The sequence below is a fragment of the Acomys minous genome (genome assembly GCF_964271855.1).
Source record: "Acomys minous genome assembly, chromosome: 13".
Lineage (NCBI taxonomy): Eukaryota > Metazoa > Chordata > Mammalia > Rodentia > Muridae > Acomys > Acomys minous.
The window spans coordinates 45,744,492-45,764,834 of NC_140495.1; positions in this window are offsets into that span (position 1 = coordinate 45,744,492).

The window sequence follows — 20,343 nt, forward strand, 5'->3', positions numbered from 1 at the left end:
GGTACTGTTTTACTCTGGTCCTTCCTGACTTGTAGCTTTTATGACTCTTTCGTCTTCTCTTCCAAGATGATCCCTGAGGCTTGGGGGTCAGAGAGCAGAGGAGTGTTATTTGTCAGCGGCGTGTTTAACTCTATTTTAGACCTATAAAACTTAATCTGCCTGATCCCCCCCAGTGATAGGTATTTTCACTGACCAATAAATACTGATTAAAATGAAATAATTTATATGTGAAGACAAAGGCATGAAGAAGGAAACGGTTGGTTAGAGGGAGAGTCGGAACTGAATCCAGAATCCCTGATTCTCAGTGGTATATGTCCACACTCTTATTGTTTATAGGTGAGATTTCAGAGAAAAACAAGGAGTAGAAACTGTGTTTAGTTTATTACATACCAATGACCATACATTTCATATCCCTAGCCTATTGTAGGTACATTGCACGGATCACATACTACTTTTCATTAATCAAGTCAATGCCATGTCTCATCCTTTACAATGCAGAAGCTTCGGCTAGCACCAGAAAAGGAGCTTGGAAGCTTTACCTCTGCTCGGCTTTACTTCTTACTAGAAAATTTATCATCACCACTGGGGAGCAAGAACAAAAGGTCTCGGGAGAGGGCACCTGGGGTTACCTGCCTGTCTGTGGGATGGTTGCCTGAACTGGGCCCTGTAGGCTGAATGGCGGCTACAAAAGTAAAATGAGATTCTGGTTTCTGAATGGGGCAATATCCTAACTGATAGAAATAGTCCTTGCCTGCTTTGGTAGAGAATTCACAGGGTTAATGGCTAAAGAATGGAGTTCTTGTAATCAATACAGTCCTCTGGCTTTATTGATTAGAATCACCTGCTTATTTTGCAGCTAAGATTTTTTTTTTATCCCATTCAAAACAAAGACACCCTAGGGGACCATTAAGTAAATAGGCATTTAAGACTTTTTTCATTGCTAAGAAAGTAGTTAATTATTATTAGTGCCTAAAAGTCTCAATTTAGACAGCACACCTGAATGAGCACACTGCCGAAACAGTAGTGACATGTCTCCTATGAATGGATGCCAATTTGTGGGTTAGTGAAAAAGAATTGCCGCTTCCTCCTTGGGGTGGCTGGGGAGGGGCGTGGCTCCATGTTTAACACCTGCAAAGAAAGGAGGTTTGACAGAGTGCTTCTGTGAAGGAAGGAGGTGGGAGGGTGCAGCCCCCCTAAATCCTGCCCGAAGCTGCTGGACACCATCAGGCTGTGTACAGCTGAGCCATCTAAAGAGCAAGGCTGCCAGTGTGGAAAGTCTGAACGACACAGGTAGCTTTATTTCATTTCAGGAACACGCTCACTGCCGTGCTTCAGGAAAATAAATCAAAGGCAGATTCGTGGTCTTCCTTGATTCTCTTGCTTTCGTTTGCCAGGAGACAATGTTCAGGATTGTTAACACCGCTTAATGACTTCCCCCCCCTTGTTGTTTGATAATTACAGAAATCAGCCAGTGGGGTTGTGTTTTCTTGCGTACCTACTGTGTGTGAGATGTCCTGCTTCTTGTTTTGAAGATGCACTCTAGGGCCCACTCCGGATTTAGTATGCATGGAGTGTTATTTTTGTTTTGTTTTATTGGTGTGTATGGGTTGGGGTGGGGTGTACATGTTGCTCATGTGTATAGGTGCACGTCTGTTCACATGTGCATGGTGGGTATCTTTCTTTGGGAACTATCCATCCTTTTATTTTTTTTCTATGCTCTTATGAATTTCACACATGTAAGCAACGAATCATGATACTATTCACATTCCCACTTATTCCCTCCACCTCCCTCCCCTGTCTCCCCCAAGGCATTCCCCTCCCAACTTCATGTTTTGAGACAAGGTTTCTCACTGTCTGGAACGTGCCCCATTAAGCTAGGCAGGCTGGTGAGCCCCGCGTGTCTTCCGGTCTCTGTCTGGAAGGGTGCACACCATGCCCTGCCCTTTCCCCCTTTTAAACATGAATTCTGGGGATTTAACTCAGGTCTCCATCCTTGTATAGTGAGCACTTTCCTGACCAAGCCATCTTCCCCGTCCTCATAGATTATTTTAATACTTGATCCTTATAGCCCCCCCACCCCCCGAGTATAGTATTTTCCTATTACATTTTGATAAATGAACTTGACAAAGTTCTGGGAAGCACAGGGCTGTTGTTACCTAACCCAGCAGTTCCATTCCTAGGTATAGGCCTAAGAGAACTGAAAAATATTCCCCAAAACTGGTGCATGCAGCTTTGCAACCATGCTACTTCGACCTCCCCCAGATGGAAGCAATCCACATGGTAACTGATGAATGAATGCCTAAACAAAATGAAGTGTATAGTGGGATCATGCTTAGCAATGAATGTGTATTGATTTACATTTCGGCATGGACAAAGTTTGAAAGCATTGTACTAAGTGAAGGAAGCAAGACACAGAAGGCACCCACCATATGCCTGCATTTGAGTTGTTTAGAATAAAAGATCTACAGAGACAGAAGGAAGACAGATTAGTGATCAGGAAGATGTAAGTAGGGCATCAGGCATGAATATGGAGCTTGTCTTCAGAAAGATGATCCTGTGCTTTTGTAGTAGTGAGCAACCTTGGTGAGTGTACTGAAAGCCATTGAACTGTGTGGCACGTGCATCATATCTCAATTAAAAATAAAATTTACTTGTGAATTACTCAGGCTCTACATTTCTGAACACCCAACTTATGTGCTGGTTCTGTCAGAGTCAGGCTCAAGATTTAATATCATATTCTAGTCCACTGTATAACCAGCAAACATTTCCTGAATTAAAATGAGATTATGGCATTTAGCCTCAGGGAGTTTTTGTAATGAGCATGAAAAGATAACATCACCAGGCAATAAAGAAGCAAGACTACAAACACATGTCCTCAAAGCCAACTCTTAAGATAGCTAGGACCCACACATCTTACCTGGTATAGCAACTTTATGGTTTTTTTCTTCTAATCTTCTCCTTCCCTTTTCTTTTATCATTTCAATCCCCTAACACTTTATAAGAGAGAAAAAAGGATTGAGAAGAAATTAAAGAGATCCCTGAATAAAGTCAGCGGGCTGGAAAGGAGACATTGTTAGACTACTTCTGCCTGATTCATTCCTTGGGGGTAAGTTTGACCTTTGATGTCAGGATATCTATTTACTTTTCTTCTTCTTCTGCTCCTTCTCCTTCTCCTCCTCCTCCTCCCCCTCCCCTCCCCCTCCTCCTCCTTCTTCTTCTTCCTCTTCTTCTCCTCCTCCTCCTCCTTTTTCTCTTCTTTCTCCTATCCCTGCTCCTCCTCTTCTTCCTCTTCTTTTTGTTTTTTCTTTGCACACAACTACTGAACAAACCACGACCAACAGCAACCACCAAAACACCCAACAACTAACAACCCAAAGACTTGATGTATTCTTGAGATTTTGTAGTTTTACAGGACTTGAGATGTAGAGGAGACTCATCCAAAGCTTGATTTTCTTACTCCTTCAGATTTTTTTTTACTTCCTCAGTCCCCTCCATTTGACTGTGTCATGTAATTAGTTTTGGCTAGTAGGTGAAGAGTGGACTGTACACATGCCACTCTAGGGTCAAAGCATTTCATTGACCTGCCAGACCATCCAGCATTTTCTTCCTTTGCTGTGTCAGTAGGGCAGGTCATGTGATCTGACAGTGCAGGTGTAAGATCTGGAGGCTCCATCACCCTGGGTCTTTAAGTCACTTTGTAGAACAAATGCCCAGATAAATTGCCAAGATGGGGCAGTAACAAGCCTTTGTGTGTTAAAGACTGAGAATGTTGGGATGTTTGCTAGTGTGGATGTAAATTAACTCACTCATCTAATCGAGTGATTATAATGGTTGGAGAGACATAGGAATAAATCAGTGGTAGATATAATATTTTTTTTTTCAAGAATTGGGAGGGAGATTATCATCAGAGCTGGAAACGATAACTCAAGGCTTAGAAGAATTGGAGCTGAATTTTAGTGGTTTGGGTTGCAGAGAACAGTCTCACCTATCTGGATGGAAAATGCTCCCTGAACTACAAAACAAACAAACAAACAAAACCAAAACATTAAAAACAACAATTCATCTAATTTTCTTCTTGCGTCAACTTCCTGCTTTTTAGCAGATGGACTGGAATAGCAGTTCACCTGCAGGGTCAACCGGGCAGGTCACCTTTATCACATGTGTAGTCACCTTTATTTTCTGTAATGGACAAATGTCCTGAATTCTCTATGCACATGGCGTGTTGGTAGATCATCTTCAGTGGAGCCATGGAACGTTCTCTGAGGGAAGCCTCAGATGCAGGCTGGCAACCTTCACTTTTGCCCAACTGTCTTTGTTTGTTTGGTTTTTTTCCTGCCTGCCTTTAGTTCCTGTCTATGTTTCATCCTCTAGCCTCAAGGATAAGACCATGAGGGATGGGGAGGGGGGAAGGAACTTAAATTACAAGGGCTCTGTGCACATCACACAAATACTCACTGATTATATACAAAGCACCCTTCTCCTTGTTTTGGGAGAATGCTCAGGTTGTCAAATGGATTTCCTAGGTAGACACAAGTAGAAAGCATTGGGGTTTATACTTACACTAATGTCTGAGGCTCATGTTGTTGGAGACTACACTGCTCTCAATCCAAAGCATTGTAATTTATTAATATGTCTTCCTTAGACTAATGCTGTAACATTCTTGATTGGAAACAAAGGGTTATGGATGTAAGTTTTTCATCTCCTACAATCTTCAAGCAATTGTTACCTTATACAGCAAGAAATTGCGAGAGGAAGAGGAACTACAAGTGAAGCTTGCTTCTAGTAACCCCTATCAGGAACTTTAGAGTGACTGGATGGGTGTGAAGTCTTCAAATACTTTCTCCTCTTTTTTTTAAATAATTCCTTAGGAATTTCATACAATGTATTTTTTATCATATTCACCACTCACGTCACATCGCTCAGATCCATCTTTTCCATCCCTAACCCATTCAACTTTATGTCCTCTTTATTTGTTATTTATTTTGTAACTCATGAGGTGCAGTTGGTGCTGCCCATGTACTCTTGGATGTGTGTCCTTCTGCTGGAGTGTGGTCAACCTAGCTGGGGCCTTAAAGAAAACTGACTCCCCCTCTGCCAGAATTGAACAATTGCCAGTATCTACTCTTTCCATACTAAGATTTGGTCTGGCTTGGGTTTGTGCAATGTTGTGAGCTCATATGAGTAGTGGTCCTGCTTGGTCCTGAAAGTAGCATTTTCTTGTATATCTGCGATCTCTGCCTTTTCTTCTTTCTGAAATTTAAAGACCTACTATCTATTTAAGTTTTGTAAATATTATGGAATCATATGGAAACCATGTTAGTGGTTCTGGAGAACCATCACTAAGGTGGTGTGTAATTTGGTTAGAGTTTCTGTTTTCCCTCATAGTTTCTTCCCATTTGGTGACATGACTGAATATGTTTTAAAATATTTCAGAGAGCTTGCATTTGTGTTGAATTCCACTAAGTTCCATGCATCAGCATCATCTTCACATTTACTCTCTGCACTGTTTTACTCGAGTCATCTCTTCCTCAGAGATGAATTTGTTTTTACAGCAGTTAGAACCTTCTGTGCTGGATTCTGTTACCCAGATGTGTAAGAAAGACATGTCTTCCATCTTCAGAGAACCCAAACCCAATGCCTGAAACACAAGCTAGCACAACACAGGTTGGCTTGTTGAAGCTGAAGACCCAGGTAGGTAGCCATCTGAATGGGTGGAATTGTCATGGATGTCTCTGGAAGAATAGCTCCTCCCTATCTGTGACATAAGATGAGAAAGCACTTGAATTCTTGTACACTTGAAACTTTTCTTTAGAGCTAATGTGAAATCTTTAAAACTTGTCATGTTTTAAAAACAGTTTCTGAAATATAATAAGAATTAGTTTCCTTGGTTGGACATGTTATGACTATCCTTACAACTAGACTTTTTTGTTGTTGAACTCAAAGATGTGCCTCTTAGAGACTCAAACCATAAATATATTTCACCATTACAAATCTTTTTCATTTTGCTTCAAAATTATTTCTCATATCTGGACTTTATTTTCTTTCTCTACCCTGCATTAATTACTATCATAACTGCATCCATTTTTGCTTTCATACATCTTACTACATATTTAATTAATAGTTGAATTGTGTTGGTATCATTTAGTTTACTTTTCTCATGTACACCAAACAAAAATATAACCTTTGGCAAGACAAATATCATATTTGTTTTGTTGCCTACTTTATCTCTCAGACTCAAACAGGGATTAACTTATTCATACACAGATTTGTTGGATGAACAAATTCATAGTTACATTTACACTCTTGAGTTCTCACAAATTAGAATGTAGGCCTCAGACATCTTGTAGTGTTATCTTTAGGAGGCATCTCAGTGCCTGTCAGAAAGTACCTCTCAAATGTATATTCAGCTGAGTATAAAAGAAATTCATTATTGTTATGAAGTCATACTTTTTGGTACATTAAGGTTCTTCCAGTCTAGGTAGAGAAAATGGTGTTTCAGTTCATTCATGTAATTACAATAGCATCTAGGTTTATTATAGTTCCTTGTTCTGTGTAACTGCTTAGAAAAAGGCTTCCCTGACAGTAGGTTACCAAGAAGAGACTTGACACCCTATGAGGTGTCAAGGGGGGGGTACAGGGGGAGGTAATCCCCCTCAGGAACAGTCATAGGGGTGGGGAATAAGGGGAAAAGGGGAGGGAGGGAAGAATGGGAGAACATAAGGGATGGGATAAGCATTGAGATGGAACAAGAATAAATTAATAAAAAAAAAAAAAGAAAAAGGCTTCCCCAAGAAGAAAAGCATATCATCCTGGGCCCCATGAAATTTAGTGTCCTGGGAAATTTAGAAAACTTTGAATTATGGAAATTTCTACACATTTATTCTCAATTGACATTTTTGGGAATATTTAGTTAATGTTTTTGTTAATGTCATAGTTAATGCTAAACTTTTATGACTTAGTGAATTTTATATAGTTTTATACATGTGTAAAATGCATTCAGATTACAGTAATCTCTAACCTCCGTGTGTGTGTGTGTGTGTGTATGTGTGTGCGCGCGTGTGTGTGTGTGTGCGTGTGTGTGTACATGTGCATGTCTTCAGGGCCAGTTAGTTTGACCAGGATCATCCATGCTCCTAGGGGTTTAAAATTATCTACTGGAGTCTGGTAGGCACTTCAATGAGTACGCAACTGAAGGCAATGTCTGTCCCTTTCCAAGAATCCATCAATATCCACTACTTTGGAAGGAAAAGATGGGTCCCAGGAGCCTTTCCACAATCTACATAGACTGTTTAGCACAGAATTCTACCAGACCTTCAAAGAAGAGATAATACCAATACTCCTCAAACTATTCCACAAAATAGAAATAGAAGGAACATTGCCAAACTCATTTTATGAGGCCACAGTCACCCTAATACCTTTGACACACAAAGATCCAACAAAGAAAGAGAACTTAAGACCAATTTCCCTTATGAACACTGATGCAAAAATACTCAAAATACTTGCAAACTGGATCCAAGAACACATAAAAACATTACGCTCCATGATCAAGTTAGGTTTCATGCTAGGGATGCAGGGATGGTTCAACATACAAAAGTCCATCAATGTTATCCACCATATAAACAAACTGAAAGGAAAAAACCCACATGATCATTGCATTAATGCTGAAAAAGCCTTTGACAAAATCCAACTTTCATGTTAAAAGTCCTGGAGAGATCAAGGATACAAGCCAATACCTAAACACAATAAAGGTAATATACAGCAAACTGATAGTCAACATCAAATTAAATGGAGAGAAACTTAAAGCAATTTCACTAAAATCAGGGACAAGACAAGGCTGCCTACTCTCTCTCTAGCTCTTTAATATAGTACTTGAAGTCCTAGCTAGAGCAACAAGACCATTAAAGGAGATCAAGGAGATACAAATAGGAAAGGAAGAAGTCAAACTATCACTATTTGCAGATGACATGAAAGTATACATAGGTGACCCCAAAAATTCTACCAAGGAATTCCTACATCTGACAAACACCTTCAGAAAAGTGGCTGGATAAAAAATTAACTTAAAAAACCAGCCCCCCTTTATTCAAACTGTAAACAGGCAGAGAAATAAATTACAGGAACAATGACCTTCACAATTGCCACAAATAACATAAAACATCTTGGTGTAACTCTAACCAAGCAAGAGTGAAAGACTTGTATTAAAGGAACTTCAAGTCTTTGAAGAAAGAAGTTAAGGAAGGTATCAGAAGACGGAAAGATCTCCCACGCTCATAGATCAGTAGGATTAACATAGTAAAGATGGCCATCTTACCAAAAGCAATCTACAGATTCAATGCAATTTCCATAAAAATCCCAACACAATTCTTTAAAGAACTTGAAAGAGCAATTCTTAACTTCATATAGAAGAATAAAAAACCCAGGATAGTTAAAATAGTTCTTTACAATAAAAGAACTTCTTGAAGTTATCACCTTCCTTGATTTTAAGCTGTACTTCAGAGCAATGGTAATAAAAATCACATGGTATTGGCAAAAAACAACTAAACAACCAAACAACAACAACAACAACAACAACAAAAAATGGTGGATCAATGGAATAAAATTGAAGACCTGGAAATAAACCCACACACCTATGGACATCTGATTTTTGACAAAGAAACCAAAACCATACAATGGGAAAAAGAAAGCACCTTGAACAAATGATACTGGTCTAACTGGATGTGTGCATGTAGAAGAAAGCAAATAGATCCATACTGATCACCTTGCACAAAAGTCAAGTCCAAGTGGATTAAAGACCTCAACATAAAGCCAGATATACTAAATCTGTTAGAAGAAAAAGTGGGGAAGAGCCCATCTCTGGTTCTTAATAGCATTTTTGTCCCCTCTTCTGCACCACTCTCTGAGCCTTGATAGCAAGCGGTGTGCTATAGATGTCCTTAAAACGATAATACTCTTTGAATGGGACCAGAGGGACATGCCGCTATGAAAGAATGATCTGAGAAATGCAACACTACTTGTTTTGAAGTTCAAGGTATGGGCCACATGCCAAAGACTGAGTGAGTCTCAGAAGATACAAAAGGCTCTGAAATGAAGTCTCCACTACAGTCCCCAGAAAGGAACTGGGCCTTGCAGACATCCTGACTTGATTATAGCTAGACTTGCATCAAACATCTCAACTACAAAACTAAGGTAATACCGGCATTATATTTAAGCCACTAAGATTATGGTATTTGTCAAGGATCTCATTGAAAACAAACATGTGATATACATATATTTTATGACAGATACAATCACTCCAAAGAAGATAACATAAGCATCCCACGTCTCCTTATGGGACAGTATCTTTCCCTTCAATTCAGAGTGGTTATGGAAGGCCACTTTGAGGAAGTGATAATTGACAGAAATCTGATGAGGAGAAATTCTGGGAAGAGGGTTGTAAGCAGAGGATATCTACTGCATTTGAAGGGATATGTCAAGAGTGTCATGCTAGTGGTGAAGTCTCAGAATGGCTGGCTTTGAACAAGTTGTCAGAAGCAAGGCACTCTTTCCTCATTCATTCATTCATTCATTCCTTCACTCACTCACTGCATAGTTTCTCACTCAGCAGATATTTATTAGTGGCTCTGCTAATGCCAGGTATGGTTTCAGATGTTGAGGATACAGCAGTGAACACAGTTTGTTCACCATGATGCTTAGCTTTGCTGATGTGTGGAATTCTTTATTCCAGATAAAGGCTCCAATGCTCTTGTTCCCATATCTTCCCATAAGTGTTCCCATATTTTCCAAGTGAGTGAATCCAACTTGTTAAGATTCATAGCAAATACACCAAAGCTGGGTATGTTTCTCTTTTAGATTTGGGGAACACTTAATGCAATCTTGCCAATGAAGTTTTCTAAAGACACCTACTATAAGAATACTGGTATACAATTAAATTTTATATTCATCTTTCTTGAAAATTTAAGTTGCAGTGGTCATATGACTAATGACTCATCATTCATTTCAGAAAGATTTGAATTTTGACACCTAACATGCCTGGCCGACTGACTCTTCAGATGATTTGAAAGTTTCCTGAAGAAACAGGAAATGATCTGCATGGACACACACACACACACACACACACACACACACACACACACACACAGGGTAAGTATTCCAGTCGGCCTTTCTCAGCCTATGATTTCGTCCAGACATCTTCCCTCACCAAATCTCCAAAGGATTTTTTCCCCATCTTTGTTAAATTTACTAATTTAGTGAGTGGGAAAGATAAGCAGGGATGTATTGATGAAGTCACCTATCTCTTCAGACAGCTGATGTCCCAGCAAATCAGAATTGATTTGAATTAAGGTGAATGATAACTGGGTGCTGTCAGGCCACCTCCCAAGAGCCTGTTGACTGAGTTTTCAGGGTGAGTTTTCTATATCCCCATGGCCTCAGACTGCCTCTGCCTCTGCCTTTCTCTCCTCCCCAAAGCTGACTTCATCTCCCTCCGCCTCACTTGATCCCTCTCTCTAGCCTGTTGATATAAGTTGAAGCTGAGTCTGTTCCATCCTCAGAGCCCCAGATGCCTAGTTGTCTATTACCAGAACTCTAGTAGCCTGCAAAGCAAGGTAGAGTCTCAGGGGACAAAACCATGTGAGTTTCAGTTTCTAGCCTGTGAGTGAGAACCCTTCATGATATTGGAGGAAGCAACTGTTGGTTTTTGCCCTACAGTTTTTCTGGGAGAATGTATACAGTATGTGGCCCTTTCTTTTACATGTTCCTCCCAGGGATGCCTCCCTCCCAACATTTTCATGTTTTTTTTATTTTTTCTCACTATGTCAGAGTCCATCTGAGGCATGCATACAAGAGAATTGTTTTGGATGGGAGGAGCATATTCCTTAGATGCTTGGGCCACCCAGTCCTTGTTGATGCTGCTACATTGGTCTCAACATCCTTTGCCCTTTCACCCTGTCTTTCAAGTTCAGCTCAGATATGACAGGGAGGCATTTTCAGGTCTTCGCCTCTCTCTGCAGATAGAATAGATACTTGAGACCCTCATACTCTTCACTGTGTCTCTGTCACAGCCCCTCCCAACTAGCTGAATCTTGAACTTTTCTATTTGCTTCTCCAAGAGGCCTAGAATGCCAATGAGCAAGACTCATGCAAGCTCACAAGGTGTTTATTGCTTCATGCATGCACTTTGTGTGAGGAATGGATTTTTTTTTATGAATCAGCAAGGTCCCATCCTGAAGGGCAGTGGGCATATCTTGTACATATTATTAGCATTTTGTAGGTCTTACCACTTACGCTTATAACTGGCTTAGTCACTGGGATGGTTTTATATGTATAAAGTCAAAATAATACCTAAAGCGGGGGTGGGGGTGGGGGGAATTTTCACTGCACAAGTGCAGAAAACCAGGAAGGGCCATCTGAACCACTAGCTGAGGAGCCATTGGCAGCTGGTGGCCTCTGGGGTGGCAGAGATTCGGGTTTCTTTAAGGGAGTGGCTTTGCACCTGTGAGTATATGGAAAACACAAATGGAATGAGTATAAAAATGATAAAACATGATAAAAAGGGATAATAAAAAGTGTGGCGCTTGAAGTTGGGACGGAGTGGGAGAGTGGATCTTGGAGAAGTTAGGGGAAAGAGAGGGCCGTGAATATGGTCAAAATGCATTGTATATATGCATGATATTCTCAGTAATAAAAACATTCTATCAGAAAACTTAGATCCATGACTTGAATTCCAGAAATATTTTCTATATTTAGAGATTTTTTTGAATACGGATTTTTTACCATCTTATTTATTTATTATAACAAATAAACCAAGCATTATGACCAAAACAAAAAACTAAGACTTCAGTGTACATAGACCCAGAAAGAAATTTTCTTTTAAGATTGTAAAACAAAATAAAGATAGTATTCTTTTGGGGGACAATCTGAGTCACAGAAATCCACCTGCCTCCACCTCCCCAAGTGCTGGGATTACAAGCATGAGGCACCATGTCTGTCTTATAAATAATTTTTAATATTAATATATTCTTTGGGGCTTTAATTTGCATTGACCTTCCCTTCCCTCTTCCACCCCTCCCTTTTTGTCAACTTGACATGGCTAGGGTTATCTGGGAGGAGGAAACTTCAGTTGAAAAGATGTCTCCATCATATTGTCCTTCGGCAAGACTGAGGGTTACTTTCTTGATTAATAACTAATGTATGATGAGCCAGCCTATCGGCAGTGCTATTCCCAGGGCAGTTAGTCCTGGTTCGTATAAGAGTGAGTTCCAGTACAGCCAGGGATACAACAGAGAAACCCTGTCTCAGGAAAAAAAAAAAAAAGGAATCTGGCTGAGTAAGGTACGGAAAGCAAACAGTAAGCAATGTTCCTTCATGACTTTTGCCTCAGCCCTTCCCTCTGGGTTCCTGCCTTAAGTTCCCATCTTGGCTTCCCTCTACACATTGACACAGTATATGAAAGTCAAAGAACCCTCTCCTCCCAGGTGGCTTTTGTCTTGTTTCTTAGCATAGCAATAGAAGCCCAAACTAAGAGACTTTGCCCTTCTCTTCCTTCTCCATGTCTCTTTGCTCTGCGCTGGGGATGGAACCCGGGACCTCAACTTAACATTCTAAATTACACATTAATGACATATGATTTTGAGTTATTTTCTGGGATTAAGCAGAATGAAAAACAGAGCCGTACATGCCTGAGGTTTGAAGGGTCCCCCCAACTGGGCACAGGAAATGAGTCATTTTGTAGATAGATCTATTTAAGTACAAGCTATTCCTGCAGACAATTATACATACACTTGCTTACACATGCAAACATACACAAGTCATTATTGATCAAGCTCATAAAGGTTCCTTTCTAAACGGTATGGCTATTATGAATAATAAAGTTTATGACTCAATAGTCTTTCTGAGTATTGGCTATGTGAGGAATGCCCACTAGGCAGTAGTCTTCAGAGGGCAGGCAGCCATGCTGTCTTCTAGTGATGTAGTTTAGCATTTACCTTGGTGATAGCACTTCTCCATTTGGGATGCATAACACATAGGAAGCCCCAGTTTCCACACCAGCTACCAACGTGCTGCAACCCACTGGACCATCAAAAGGGCCAAGGGCCATTGTTACCATTTCCAGTTTTTTGAATGAGGAAAGAAAGGCCAAGAGAGGCAGAGACTGTGCTTGATGGTGCTTTGTTGTTAATGGAAGAGCAAGGGTACAGACCCAGGTCTCCCAAATTCCTGAATCAGAAATCTTGATTAGCTATCCTACTGTGTCTGTGATTATGCACTCTTGTGTGTGCTGAAGATCAAGTGTGGCGTCATCTCTACCAACGAGGTAGAGTTGTCACCAAATTAATTACTGGAGGCCTTATTTACACACCACAGAATGCCAACTGGTGGTATTTGTTGGAATGACGATTTCCTCCATGTTTTTCAGTCAGCCGTTGCTGCCCCTCACACAGGATCAATCTGAATTTCACACCTGGGTGGATTGCTCTTGTGTTTCTTAGCAATGGTGGGGTCTCAGTCAACATTTCTGTAGAATGACACTTCTGTTGGAGACTCATTCATGAAGCTGGTCACAGTGACATTTTGCTCACAGTGCTGCTGTTGGCCAACTTTGGTCCTTGGCTGGACTGTCTGCATCCCCAGTGATTTACGAATCCAGAGCGAAGGGCAGGAAAACATAAAATTTATTCTTCCACAATTTGAGGCATGGGCTTCCCTAGCATTTCAGAGCCCTCCATTTCTGTGATGGGCTTTGATTCAATCCAGCCTGAATGAAAGACATTTCATCACCCCAGAATGCATTTCTTTATTTGCCTTGGATCTATGATTCTGTCAGTATTGAGAGAAAAGAAAAATCAATGCTGCACTATAAACCCCGGGCCGCCTCTGGCCAACGTGGTCAGCATGGTGTGAGCAAAGGAAATGGCAGGGGAAAAAATTGACCGCTCAGCAAGAGTGTGGCCAGTAACGGACACAGCTCAGGGCTAATAACAGCTTGCAATTACACATGGAAAAGCCAGAGCGTGTAGGGCACTTGGTGCGAGAGGGATGTAATACAATTTATTGAACCACCAGTTAGAGTTCTGTAGCTTCTCAATAAAAGAGAGTGTTGGACCCGCACTCCTTAAAATATGGATGTGTATAGTGCCAGCCGGTGTAGGGGATTTTGGAGAACTGGAAATCAGAAGACAATGTCTTGAAATCACATGTCTACCAGTCAGTCTGGGCGTACACTCTGAGTTTTGGCATCTGCAGATCTGTCCGTCTCCATAGCATTCCAGTCTAGGATCAATGGCTCACTGTATGGGAAAGCCGAGTAGGAATAGTGAGTGGAACAAATAGATACATGACATAGGTATTTTGAGTGAAATGTCCAGGATACTGGCTTTGCTGAACACATGACAAGCAGCCCCCTTCTTAATCATCCTTTCCTTGACTATTTTCCCAACCCTTCTCTGCAGGGCTCCTTTCCCACTGCTTCTAACTCAGAGTGCTCCAGAGAAGCAAGGTACAGAATGGACAATGTGTTCTGACTAGCCATTGGGGTCCCCTGAAGAAATAAAAGGGAAGTAGATTTGAGTGCCAGCCTGCTGAATCCAGACTTTCTGGCTCAGGTGGGATTCATTGTCAGTGGACATTGAATTCCTCAGCAGGAGACATTGAGGGCTAGTTGTGGAAAAATGTCCAGGGCTTGGCGCCTGTTTTTTTTTTAAATTAAGAAAGTTAAAGAATATTTTTATTAATTCTCTGATTATTTCACACAATATACTTAGATTATATTTACCATGTCCCTCAACTGCTTAAAGAAAACTGGCTCCGTTTCCCAGAAGTTGTCAATTGCTAATGGCGCCTCAGCTCCTCAACCATCAGTGGGATGTGATGTGCATCTCCTGGCTCCATGCTGGGATAGTGGTTGACTACAGTGGATCAGTGTTTTCCAGTCAAACCAGGGCTGTGGAACCTATGAATGAACTTGCAGTGGCCGTGACAGCATTCACAACCTGGGTAAGCCCAAGGCAGACATTAAAAAAACCCCTGATATTAATGGCTTTAATTTAATAAGCCAAATATACTTACAAATTATAAAAACAATTAATTAATAAAAGTACAAAAATGATTTCAGGAGATGCAAAACTAGGAAACAAGTCCACTGGAGACATTACCACTCTATAAAGGACTCAACAGTCTATGCGGCTGTGGTACTCCATGTGTATTTGGTGGGTGGACAGGTGACTGTTGGTAGATTCTGCACCTCCTTTTGGTAGACTCATGTTGGGAAGCAGAGTTGTCTGGGAATTTCTTCTTCTTCTTCTTCTTCTTCTTCTTCTTCTTCTTCTTCTTCTTCTTCTTCTTCTTCTTCTTCTTCTTCTCTTCATTCTCCTCTTCCTTTTCTTTCTCCTCTCTTTTCCTTCTCTCTCTCTCTCTCTCTCTCTCTCTCTCTCTCTCTCTCTCTCTCTCTCTCTCTCTGTTTTTTTGGGACAGAATCCCTCTGTATTAGCCTTGGCTGTCCTGGACTTGCTTGTAGACCAGGCTGGCCTCGAACTCCTTTCTCTGTTTCTTAAGCTAGGCCTTTCCTATTCTTTCAAATCCAAAATAGTGACTGAAATTCAACTATAAATATAAAGCCACATAGTGTTTGCAGTAGGCAATCCTATACACTGTAGCTTCTTTGTCTCCAGAACCAGTGACTATGTATTTATCATCAATTGAGATGTCACAGCTAAGTACTGAAGAGGATTCCTTGGACTGGGTCACACAGTTTGGAGGCAGGTGTGGCTGATGTTGAGGAGGTGGCCTTGTCTAATACCCATGAACCGCTCACCACAATAAGCAAACTTTAGGAACAGCACACAGCTCTCGTGGAGACACAGCAGGTACTTAAAAGATTTGTTCAAGAGCACTGCTTCCATGTTGCTGCATTCCAGGCTTACAGAGAGCCATTTCCCAGTGCGAGCTTCTTATGAGATTCCTCTCTTCCTTGTTCTCCGATCTCACAAGGTGTCTTTGGAATCTTAGCTCTGCTTTCTGGGGGGTCGACACAGCAGGTCTTGGGGGCTTCTCAGAACAGCTCTGTAGCTGCTGGTCACCTGCTGATATAAGGCTATGCTGGGTCCTAGGGTTTTCTTTAAAATTGTGTTATTTTATTGTATTTCATTTATTTTTTGAGGGGGCTCTCCAAGGATTATTTGCTATCATAAAATCAGCTTAATGTGTTATATTGCCAGATATGTACATATACATATACATATGCATGCACACACACACACACACACACACACACACACACACACACACACACACACACATGTCTAGGTCCTGGAACTCACGTTGTAGATTATGCTGGCCTCAAATTCATGGAGATCCACCTGTCTCTGCCTCCCAAGTGCTGGGATTAAAGGTGAGTGCCAGCCACCATGCCCAGCATGGCAGAATATTTTTATAGCATGATGATCTCGAGACATAAAATATTTGATGAAATACATCTAATCTAGATTTCTTATATTTCTTTCTTAATTTTAATCTTTATTGAAAATAGAATTTTTTCATACAATATTTTCTGATCATGATTTTCTCTTTCCTGGGTGCTCACAGATCTTCCCCACCTTGCCACCCTCCTAAATCTACAGCCTTTCTTTCTTTCTCATTAGAAAAGAAGAAGGCAACTAAAACAAACAAACAAACAAACAAACAAAAAACCAAACAAACTAACCAGGATATGACAAAACAAACAGAAAAAAAGAATCAAAGAAAAAGCACAAGCAATACACACACACAGATGAGAGAGAGAGAGAGAGAGAGAGAGAGAGAGAGAGAGAGAGAGAGAGAGAGAGAGAGAGAGAGAGAGAGAGAGAGGAAACCCGTACAAACATAAAGTCAAGTTAAGAACAACCATTCAAAACAGTATGAGACAAATACCACTGAGTTGGCTTTATATTGACCTTCCACTGCTGGCTGTATTTTTTATTTTTAACTTAGCATAGAAATAAATAGGTTCCTTTGGACACTTTTAGAGTTTTAAAACTCACATTTGTTTGTTTGTTTGTGTACCTGCTACAGCATGCATGTGAGGCCGGAGGCCACACAGGAAGCTGGCTTTCTCTTTTTACTGTGTGGGTCCTGGGGTTCGAACTCAGGTTGTCAGTCTTGGTGGTGAAGGCCTTCACTTGATGAGCCCTCGGCCTGGCTGCTGGAGGTGTTTTTGTGCATCCGTAGTTTCGGCTGAGCCTGTCCTGCTTCCTCTTCCCCGTCTCTGTGCACCTGCCTTGTGCCCTTCCGCTCCTATTCCCCCTTCTGGTTTCATAACACATATATTCTGTTAACTCACACGGCTTCCATCCTTTAAAGCAGCCTTTCCCCCCTTTCTCATAGGTCTCTTCCTAGTTTCCTGGCCTTTACATCCACACATGTCCACATACATAAGCATTAGAAGCCAGACTCTGCACATGAGAGAGGACGTGTGGGGCTTGTCATCCTGAGTCTGGGTGGCATCACTTAAAAAACGACGTTTTCCGGTTCCGTTCTTTCCCTGCAAAGTTTCTAATTCCATGTTCTTTAATGGCTGAATAAAATTTCATTCTTTCTCAGTTCTAGTATCCATTCTTCTGTTGATGGTCTTTTGCCATGGTGCTTTCTGTTAAGTCAAAATCTGTGTGAGTCAGGCAGGCCTGGTGGGGCTTTTATGTAAATGGTGTCTTGTAATTCCAGGTAATGCTCTGGAGGCTCTCAGACCTTCTGTTACAAATCTACACAGACAGTTAGCAAAGATGATCCTTGGAGCAGGGGTGGGGGTAGGGGTGGGGGTAGGGGTGGGGGTAGGGGTGGGGGTAGGGGTGGGTGGTAGGGGTGGGGGTAGGGGTGAGAGTAGGGGTGGGGGTAGGGTGGGTGGTAGGGGTGGGGGTAGAGGTCGGTGGTAGGGGTGGGTGGTAGGGGTGGGGGTAGGGTGGGTAGGGGTGGGGGTAGTAGTGGGGGTAGGGTGGGTGGTAGGGGTGGGGGAGGCCATTTCCTTGGTAATGAAGAGACCACCCTTTAAACATTTTTGCTCTAGAGATCTAGAATTTAAATTGCTGCGGAGTCCAGGGGGAATAGAGCCGTGTGCCCCAGTGATTACACAGGGGCAGTTGGTCCTGAGGCTGTGCTGAGTGATTCACTTAGTTTGGAGCATTTACTAAATGCACAGGATGGGCTCGGACACTGGCAGAATGTCAGCTTTGGGTTGAGGGTAGGCACCAGGGAGTTGGCAAAGGGCCATCTTTGAACTCCACATTTGCTCTGGGTGATTAAAGGCAGAATGAAATTAATGGAACAAAAACTAGGTGACCTGTGAGCTCTCTGCCCCCCTTGCAGCAAAGTCAAATAGGGTGGGAAGAGGGTATAGAAAAAGGGGAAAGGGGAGGGAAGTTGGGCTCTCAGCCTAGATATCTCTCCTCTCTTCTCTCTCCTCTCTCTCTCCCCTCTCCTCTTCTCTTTCTCTCTCTCCTTTCTTCGTTCCTCCCTCCCTCTCTTTCTTTCTCTCTCTCTCTCTCTCTCTCCCTCCCTTCTTCCATCCTTCTCCCTCCCCCTTTCTCTCTGTTATGCCTTGCTGTCCTCCAAGCTAGACTCTAGACTTTCCTCTCCGTCCTGTCTGGTGCAATCAGTCTTACCCAAACACAGAAGCTTCCCAGTTTTGATTTTTGCCTCATGGGGCTCGCACATGTGCAAGTGCAAGCACACACACACACACACACACACACACACACACACACACACAAAGACACAGACACACACACACACACACACACACACACACACACACACACACACTCATGTCCACGAACCCTCACACACAGCTGCAGACCTGGAGGTGTTAGCCACTCTGCAGCTGCTGTCCTTCTCACATTAATCTATAGGATCAATGGACATTTCATTAGAGTAATCAAGTGCGGATGCCTCCTGCATTTATATTCTGTCCCCCCACCCCGCCACTCTCACAGGCTAATTGGTCCTACAGCCAAGAGTACATGGATATTTCTCCCTATAGATGAGTGTCAAGAACACTTTTTTTTTTTTACCGCTGGTTGAAACACCTATCGATACAGTGTGTGTATAAAAGCCTTTGCCCATCAAAGCCACAGGGCTGTTGATAATAATACATTATTCTTTCTTGGTTCTGATGTGGGGCTTCGTTCGCTTCCTTTCCTTGCTTACACCTTAGCACACATCCACACACTATTTATGCTGTCTCATCTGAAGAATTAACCAGTCCTGGCTTGCCTTTGTTTTAATGTTTAGCCCTAGAAATGCAGCCCCTGCGCCCCCTGGCATGCACACACTGTATATGGTGTTTATTCTGAGACAGAGACAGCTTCTGTAAGAACCAGAGAGGCGGGGTGTATGCTGGGGTTGGGGGCGGGGGTGGGGCACATCTTTCAATTCTGTTTATTCCTATCTCCCCATTAGATGTACTTTTTCTTCCGAGGACCACGTGTCTGGTGAAGGATGCACACAACATCTTTGTTCTGAGCAGACTTTCCGTGACTGTGGTTTGATAAAGCAAACAAAGGAGCTCCTGCATCCCTCCTCAACAAACACGTGGCCAGGCATAGCGATGGCCAGCGGCTCCCAGGACAAGAAAGGTCACGCACAGAAGTCTCAGCTCTAAAATACATGCAGGGGCCAGGGCCGTGCCTGAGCTCACTAGTATGCTCCCTTCCCCCGCAACATCCTGAGTGGGCCCCCAACCATATCTTACCAAGGTGTGGCCAAGAACATTCTGAGAATAGTAAAGAAGGGTACGTGGAAAATGTCAGGCTCTGTGGGTGGCTCGGGTTAGCAAGTGGCTCTCTTTTCTGATTGTTAGCTAGCTGTGCAACTGAGGAAGAGAATGTGGGTGCCCAGAGGATAATGGGCTCTTTTAAACCCTGAGAGTAAACTGAAGGTAAGTTGGGGTGCAGTGGGGACAGGGGAAGAACAGAGCCAGAAGCCTGGGCTTTGCACCTGTTTCATTCGCCATCTTTTCAGAGTCAGATGTGCTCTTAAGATCTGTTGCTGGCCTACTCACAGAGTCCCTGACCCCGGCTTCTGGAAAGGTGGATGGTTTCCTTTTGCCAGCCTCTGCGATCCTCTGTTTGAGGCCATCTGTGTCGGGAGGAGTGAGCTTTGCTGCCACATAGGCAGGCCAGAAGTATTGAGGAGCTAATGCCCTGCTTGACTGATTCCAGTCACCATGTCCTAGAAGGCCCCAGGGAGGCTGGGACTCACGTTTCCTCAGGAGTCCATTTTGAATAGAATTCTTTTGCCCTCTCTGTCTCTCTCCCTCCTCACCACTGTTTCATGACAGCATCTCCCAATGAGCCACCTGTACTTTGGTCTTCATCTGAGAAG